Genomic DNA, 8,172 nt, shown 5'->3' with positions numbered 1-8,172 from the left:
CTGTGCTCTTTCTCTTTCATTTGCTCATTTATGTTCCCTGGCTGTCTTGGAACCCATAAAGTACAGCAGGCTGGCCTTGAACATGCAGGGTCCCTCTTACCCCTCTCTCCCGAGATCTGGAATTTCAGGCCTGTGTATTCACACCCAGCCATGGACTTTATTACAGTTTTGTATTTAGCTCGAATGAAGCCCGGGCCAGCCTTGAACCCGATGTAGAGCCTAGGACAGCCTTGAACTCTTGGTTCTCCAGAGTGCCGAGATCAAAGGCCTGCAGCACCACACCAAGCTCATGGTTTACTTCAGCTGGGGCTGTGGTAGGTCTCTGCTGGGGATCGGGGAGGCTCTTACCAGCTCCGATCCCTGGCTCAAGCCGTCTGGACTGAGCAGTGCAGGATGTGGGGCTGGGCTGGCAAGGCTCCTGCCTGAGTCACGGGGCGTGAGGCAGCCTGAGTCAGGCCAGGAGGGAAGTCCCTGCGGAAGGGGCTTTCACAGTGTGATGGAATCTCGGGGAAAGAGAAAGTGTGTTCCATGTCCCTTTGACACACTGACCTTGTGTGAGCCTGGGTCATGGGCACCCAGCCTCCAGCTCCAGATGCCCCAGGCACTGGGAGGATCAGTCACCCCAGCCTCCCTAGGACACAGCCAGGGCCCCAGCATACACCTGTCCACAGAGTGGCAGTATTAGAAGGACCCTTGGCAGTCTTCCAAGCCATCTTACAGGTGCTAGGGCAGGCAGTGGAAGTTCCTTACCCTGCTGCCCCCAGGTTGTCCCCAAATGAACTTTTCCCTTTGATGGCGGAAATTCTGAACACCTACTCTGTGCCAGGTTTTCAGGACCTGAGCTAAGACAGTGAACAAGGTATGCTTACACTTGCCTTGCCAAGAGCAGATGTCCTGGCTCACAGGGGTTTCCACACTTATAAGGCAGACACAGGCAGGTATCTGTGAGTTCAAGGCCAGCCCGGTCTTGAACTAGTGAGACCCTGCCTCAAACAACAAAAGGAGAGGGCATTCTGGGCTCAGGGATAGCACCAGCAAGCCATAAATACAGAGAATTATCTAGGCCAGCTACTGTGCAGCAGAGGTTCAGGCACACCCAAGGAATGTCGAATGTTCTTTTTTAGTTGACTTTGTTTTTTTAAAAGACTTGCTCATTTTATGTGTGTGAGTATTTTATGTTTGTGGGTTTGTTTTGGAAACAGGGTCTCACGGTATAGCCCTGGCTGGTCCAGAACTCACTGTGTAGACCAGATTAACCTTGTAAAGACCAGGTGGGTTGGGATTAAAGCTTGGGCCTGCCTATTGCTTTTAGATTTTTTTTGCCACAATCCTCCTGTGTCAGTTTCCTAAGTGCTAGGATTGTGTGTGTGTGTGAGAGAGAGAGAGACAGAGAGACAGACAGACAGAGACAGACAGAGAGAGAGAGACCACATCTAAACATTCTAGAAGTCACAACAAAATGTTTAAAAAAAACAAAAAACCAAAAACCTGAAATCACCTCACGGATCAGGAGGCAGATACCTTAGCTGGCATTTGCTAAGCATTGACAACCTGAGCTTGACCCTGGGAACCTGCATGGCAGGAAGAGAGAGACCTGTACCTGAATCCATCGTCCTGGAGGCTACATATCCAGCAGCTCCCTCCTCAAGTACAATAAAGGGTCATGGGTTGGGGGAGGGGCTGGCCCTGTGTGCTGGCCAGGGCGGTGGGGACAGCATCACAGGAGGCCTGGCATCCCTAGAGCCCTCAGCTTTGACCTGATCCTTGCTGGGCCCATTTCCTTCTCTAAATGATGTGTGTGTGTGTGTGTGTGTGTGAGGGTGTCCCAAAGCAACACGGTCCCCCAGGAGATTTATCCCACCTCCCCAGCTGCCTGAGACACCCACACCAAGGATGGCCTAAGATGCCCCAACCTCCACCCCCACCATGGCCCCTGGACCTCTCACCCATCCTTTGTGAGATGCACTAACTCTTGGGTCTCAGCCTGACTGTATGACTGCTGAGATCTTGGGAAGGGAGGTACATTTCCAGGGGAGGCCACCCTTTTCAGACCGACCTTGTGTGAGCCGGGATATCAGGTGGGCAACCTCAATCCATCTCTGTGGGAACACGTCCTTTTTCTGCTCTGTCTTCCAGCAGCAGATCCTCTGGAAGAGGAGCCCATCTGAGCAGTAGGCTGGAGGGGCAGGTTCCTGCCAAACGAGAGAGACCATTGTTGGTAGGGGGCTTTGAGTCTTTTTTACATCAGTTCTACCAACCCAGGAATTCTCTGATGGTCAGCACCAAGCCCCTCCCTGGGGGCCCCTGAGCTTGCTCGGGGCTGAGGCTGCTGCCAGACTAGAGGTGGGGGATGGGAACACGCCCCAAAGGACAAGGACAAAGGCAGCAGAGGGGCATGAGCTTCAGTGGCAGAGCGCACATGCTCCTCACTCAGGCCTGGGAACTGGCAGGGCACCCTGGATGGTGACCCAGAAACCTGGCTGTCAGCCGCTCCTGCCTAGCACTGCCCCCGAGAACTGGAGTGGCTGGCCAGTGTCAGCATGACTATCTCAGGGTTCTCTGTTCACCAGTCTATCCCTAGAGATCCCACCAGATGCTTTAGGGCTGTAGGGGATCCTCAGTGTGGGTTAACCCACACCCAGAGCCCACTGCCTGCTCCCATGAGATTTTGTCTTGGCGAGCCACTGATGTGTGGTGCTGTGGTTTGGTCCCTAGAAAGGAGAATGCGAAGAGGCTGCCTGAGCCAGTCTCAAGGGAGACTGGGTCCTGGAAGTCACAGTGAGCCCTGCAGTGGGGACAGGCCTGGAAAGCACAGGATGGATGAAGACCAGGATGATGGGAAAGCAGGGCTCTCTGCTGCCCGATCCAAGCTAGATTCCAGGCCAACTGCACAGCTCCAGCCCCCACCCCCATCTCCTACCAGGAGCTAGCTCCCCTCCCTTACGCCCACCCCCAGCTACCCATCTCCTCCAGCCCTTAGGAGGCCTTCAGCCCACCCATCCATTCACCAGACTTACACTCACAGTTAGGCCTTGGGCCTGGTGTCCAGCTTGCTGGGGCTGAAGAGGAAGAAAACCAAGCCTAGGAGGTTAATAAATGTCCTGAAGAGTGCTCACTGCCCCGCCCCTCAAGACCTGCTGGTCCCTCTACAACCACCGTGCTCACTCCCTAACACTTGCCTTTTGTTTGACTACACAATGCTGTGCTTCTACAACCTGATTGGTAGACACCCTACATACACACACATATCCAGGCCACATATCCCCAAACAGAGACCAGGACTGTTTTCTCAACCTTGAGAAAGGTTTCAAGGTGGCCTGGAGTCCCCAGTCTAGGAAATACACCGGCTCTGAATTCAATAGGTGGCTGGTACCTCTCTCAGAGGCAGAGGGCTCAGGTGAAGGGCTCTCCCCAAAGACACGAGAGACTGCGGTTCTGAGGCTCAGGCTTGCCAGCATCCACGGTTCCGTTGACTTCCCAAGGTAATACCACCTCTGCCGGTCCCACATCTGGTGGGCTTTTTTGTCTTGAGGCCAGATGTCACTCTATAGTCCTGGCTTTGGGACAGACACTCAGAGAGATCTACGTGCCTCTGCTTACCAAGCGCTGGGATTAAAGGCTTGTGCCATCACATCTGTTTCAGACCCAGGTATTAAGGAGCAGACACAAAGAAACAAGGTTAAGATCTTGTGAGACTCACCTGTAACCCCAGGACCTGTTTCCAAAACTCCAGGGCCTATTCCCAAATTAGAGCGGAAGAGAGCAGGTCAGCCCAGAGCCTTGAACTAGAATCCCAATTCCTGTTAGGACTCAGAAGGCCCCAGGGCTAATTGGAGGTAGTTAAAGCTAACAAAACTTAAACTACTAAGATGGCCAGGCAGATGCTATGAAGAGACTCTCAAGGGTTCTGCGGATGCAGATGCCCTGGGTAGGAGGGGGTCTTGGTAACTTACCTGCAGTCTGTCACTCGGGCTGGACTCTACAAGCTCCTTGGGCCAAAGGAAAAGTATTTGATCTTCGAAGATCTCACCTGGAACTCACTCTGTAGACCACGCTGACCTTGAACTCAGAAATCCGCCTGCCTCCGCTTCCCGAGTGCTGGGATTAAAGGCATACGCCACCACGCCCGGCTTTTTTTTTTTTTAATGGTTTTTCAAGACAGGGTTTCTCTGTATAGCCCTGGCTGTCCTGGAACTCACTTTGTAGACCAGGCTGGCCTCGAACTCAGAAATCCGCCTGCCTCTGCCTCCCAAGTGCTGGGATTAAAGGCGTGTGCCACCACCCGGCGGCAGTCAGTGCTCTTAACCGCTGAGCCATCTCTCCAGCCCCAAGTGATATACCTCTTTAATTCCAGCACTGGGGAGGCAGAGGCAGGCGGGTCTCTAAGTTCAAGGCCAGCCTGACACCGAGAAACCCTGTCTTGGAAACAAAAAGAACAGATGCTGATGATGATGGTGATGCTGCTGCTGCTGCTGCAAACAACAATACACCACCTCAGACTTCCCCAGCTCAGCTCTCCTTGACAGCTAGAGACATTCTCTCTCTAATGGCCATCAAGCAACCCTGCCAGTCCCTCTGACAAAAGGATATGGAACTGTCAGGTGAAGACAGGAGATGACACCTTCTCATGGTGACAAAGGGCAGGTGGGCTCCTCCTGAGGGTGCAGGAGCCCTGCCATGTCTCAGGCTAAACCGTCCTAGGACAGTTAGTCTTCTGCCTTCAGTTTGCCTTGAGGGTTAGGGATAGGTGTCCTGGTACTAAATACCAATGGATAGCAGACACTGAACACTGCACTTGGTCTTGGGCAGACTGCACAAATGATAGGACATACAGTCCTTGTCTTGTCTCTCCAGACAAGAAGAGCATTCGGACCATTTACTGACAACAGTTAAATAGACAGGGAGGGAACAGGCAGGCAGGTTTTTGTTGTTGTTATTGCTGCTGCTTTTTAAAATAGGATACGCTATGTATCCCTGGCTGACCTGAAACTTACCATGTAGACCAGGCTGGCCTTCAACCGGTTGAGCTCTGCCTGTGTCTGCCTCCCGAGTGCTGGACAGAAGGTATGCATCACCACTGCCAGACTGCACGCCCTGAGGCTCCTAAGCCAGAAGAGGTCTTGCCTTTCAGGTAGGAAGAGATTCAGAACGGGTGCTTACAAAACTGCTGGGAAACTGGAGGAGCAGGCTGGACCTCCTAGAACAGGCCTGAGCTGCTGGCCTCTGCTCCAGTGAAGGCTGGGACAGGAAGCCTGCCTGTCACCATACCTGTATTCTGACCCCATAAACACTAGCAACTGGGTGTTCCTCAGCGCTCCTGGTGGGGGCGCTGGAGAGCAGCTTCCCCTTTGGTCTGTTACTGAAACCTAGCATCTGAAGCAGTAGCTTCAGAGGTGTTGGGGGCGGGGGAGGGGGGGGGACGGGACTGAATGCCACCTTGCTTGCCTGTCCACTCCCAAGCCTAGCTTATTCCTATGCTGGACAGATGTCCAACCTGTCTGGTCTCAACCTGCCTGCTTCCCCGACCCAGGCCCTGGGTTCCTGTTTGTGCTTCCACAGCACAGACTAAGTCCATTGGTGATGTTACCCGGGGCCTTTCTGTCCCCGGTCCTTCCCCTCAACATAAGTGCCTTGAGTATACAAGGGGAGCCACTCTGGTCCAGTTGGTGCTGACCCCGGTGCCTGGAGAGAAATCTCTTAGGCTGAAAGGGGCAAAAGCTTAAGCGTTTTGTTTGCTTTTGAGAATCTCTGGCTGGCCTTGAACACAGAGAGATCTGCCTGCTTCTGCGTCCTCTGTATTGGGTTTTAAAGCCTGACGCCCCCCCCCCATGCCTGGCCCAAGCTTCCTTTTTTCATTCCCTTGGGATTGGGGTGGGAATAGTGCTCCCTGATGGGGGAGACAGAGAGTGAAGAGAAAGACCCTCGTGGCTCTGTTCTTGTTCAATAATCCCTCTTCCTCAGTGTTTCCTGAGGTTAGATAAGAGCTGGGCTTGCTGGGGATTGATAGTCCCAATCTCTCTTTCTCCTTCTGTGTGTGTTCGAGTCCTGGATCTCACAGCAGGGAGGAAGGCAGGCAGAGAGCTGCTCCCTCCTCTTCTGTTCTCTTTGCTTGACGGGTTTTCCCTCGAAAGTTGGAACCAGAAGAGACCCTCCTCCCCCTCCAGCCGGCCAGGCTTCCTGGCAACAGAGTTTGTGGTCAGCAGGGTTCTGAGGTCTGATCCTGCCAGAGGACCAGATGCACTGGTAGCTGGGTGACTCCAGGAGAGTGGGCAAGCACTTCGTGTCAGAGTGGCCCCAATAGTGGCTGGCCTGGTTGATATGGCCTAGGGCCAGCATTGTGAGCCAACCTAACACTGGCTGGTGTGGGTCAGTGTTCGCTGGTTTGGGCTAGGTCAGGCTGATGCCTGCTGTCAGCTCATAGCCGTGATGAGTGTCCCTGTCACTCCGTAGCGTCCTGCACATCTGCTGAAACCCAGCACGCACCTCCTGTGGTCCAGCAGTTCCTCTCCTAGGCACGCACCCAATAGAAATGTGCAGATCTGCTCACTGGGAGCCCTGCCACAGCCATGGTAGCTCCCTGTAACAGCCGGAACCAGCAACTCTCCATGAAGCCCTTCCACAGACCGGGGTAAACAAACTGCAGGACATTCACATTTGGGAAGCCTGGGGCCTTGCGGGTGAACTCTGCAGCCACGTGCTGTGGCGTGGATGTCTGCAAGGAAGTGAGTCCATGTGCCTACACTGCAAAACCCACTGTCACCAACATGGTTGGGCACAAACAGGTAAGACTTTGGCTCTGTCAGGGAGGATGTAGACCTGCTCCTTGGTCTTGGCACATCTGCTTCAAAGGTGTTCAAAAAATCCCTGGCAAGATACTTAAAACATGTAATTTCTTATTTTTAGAAGTTTTTTTTTTTTTTTTTTTAAATCCAGTATTACAGTGGAAAGTACTTGCAGTATAGTGCAGTCTGGCTGCCAAACTTGTGGCATTCCTCGTGTCTCAGTGCACACACAATTGTCAACAATGGGTAACTTACATTTTTATCTCTCTTACATGTATGTGATAGGGGCAGGCACGTGTAAACCTGTCAGGTCAACCTCTGGTTGCTTCTCCTTCTCCACCATCTGAGAGTCCAGGATGAAACTCAGGCGATCAGGCTTAGCCACAAGCACCTTCACTGAGCTGAACCATCGCTAGAGCTTTTTTTGGTTTGTTTCAGGCAGGGTCTCACTAGGCTGTCCTGGAACTCAGTATGTAGACCAGGGTGGCCTCAAACTCACAGAGATCCTCCTGGAGGCAAAAGTACACCCCCATAACTCCCTTTATTTTTGGGACAGGGTCTATTACATGGCCTAGGCAGCCATCCTACCTCAGGCTTTTGAGTACCACCATGCTCCTCCAACACTCCCCTTTTAAGACAGGGTTTCTCTACACAGTCCTAGCTGTCCTGGAACTCATGAAGCCTGTGTTCCTCTGCTGCCACACCTGGCCCTCAGTCATTTGTTTATTGCAGTTTGAGTCCCAAACCTAGGTAGGGTCTTCTGTTCCAGGTGACCCCTTTTCAGTGTCCTGGTTTGGTTACCGAGTTAGATACACCCCATCCTTCTTCTTCTGTGTATCTCTACATGGAAATTAAGAGACACAGAACACCAGAGAGTCCCTTGCCGTATCCTTCAGGGAACAACAGGTCTCAAACTAGGGGGAACTCTCCCTACCAATCCTTCCAAGCTGTCTAACGGGTGAGCTATTCTAACAGAGTCGGCTCGCCTGGGACGCAGGTCATTGGATCCCTGACATTCCAGTTGGGATCTCTGAAGGTCAGTGCTTGCCGGAGAGGTTGTGGAAGTCGACTTAGATTCAGGCCCAGAACTCATCCCCCACTTGCCTCCTGTACCGGACCCATCCACTCTCCAGTTGCAAGGAAGTCCTGTTCAGGCCACTAACCAACCAGTGCATCCTGCAGCTCCTACTAGGTCTTTTGGTTCCTGCCCTAAGTCTAAGCTTAAAAGCGCACAGAACTTTGTGTCACTCACTGTACCCCAAGAACTTGGAAGTCAAAAAAGGGTTTTCAACATCACTGCTGCCTCTTGTCTGGTCTTCTTTCTTTACAGTCACGAGGTTCGATAGGACTCCTTACCGCGCCCCACCCCCCACCCCCCACCACCACTCTT

This window comes from Mus caroli, unplaced genomic scaffold, assembly GCF_978045245.1.
Source record: "Mus caroli unplaced genomic scaffold, Mus_caroli_1 scaffold_18, whole genome shotgun sequence".
NCBI classification, from domain to species: Eukaryota; Metazoa; Chordata; class Mammalia; order Rodentia; family Muridae; genus Mus; species Mus caroli.
Note: the sequence above shows the minus strand (reverse complement) of the source record.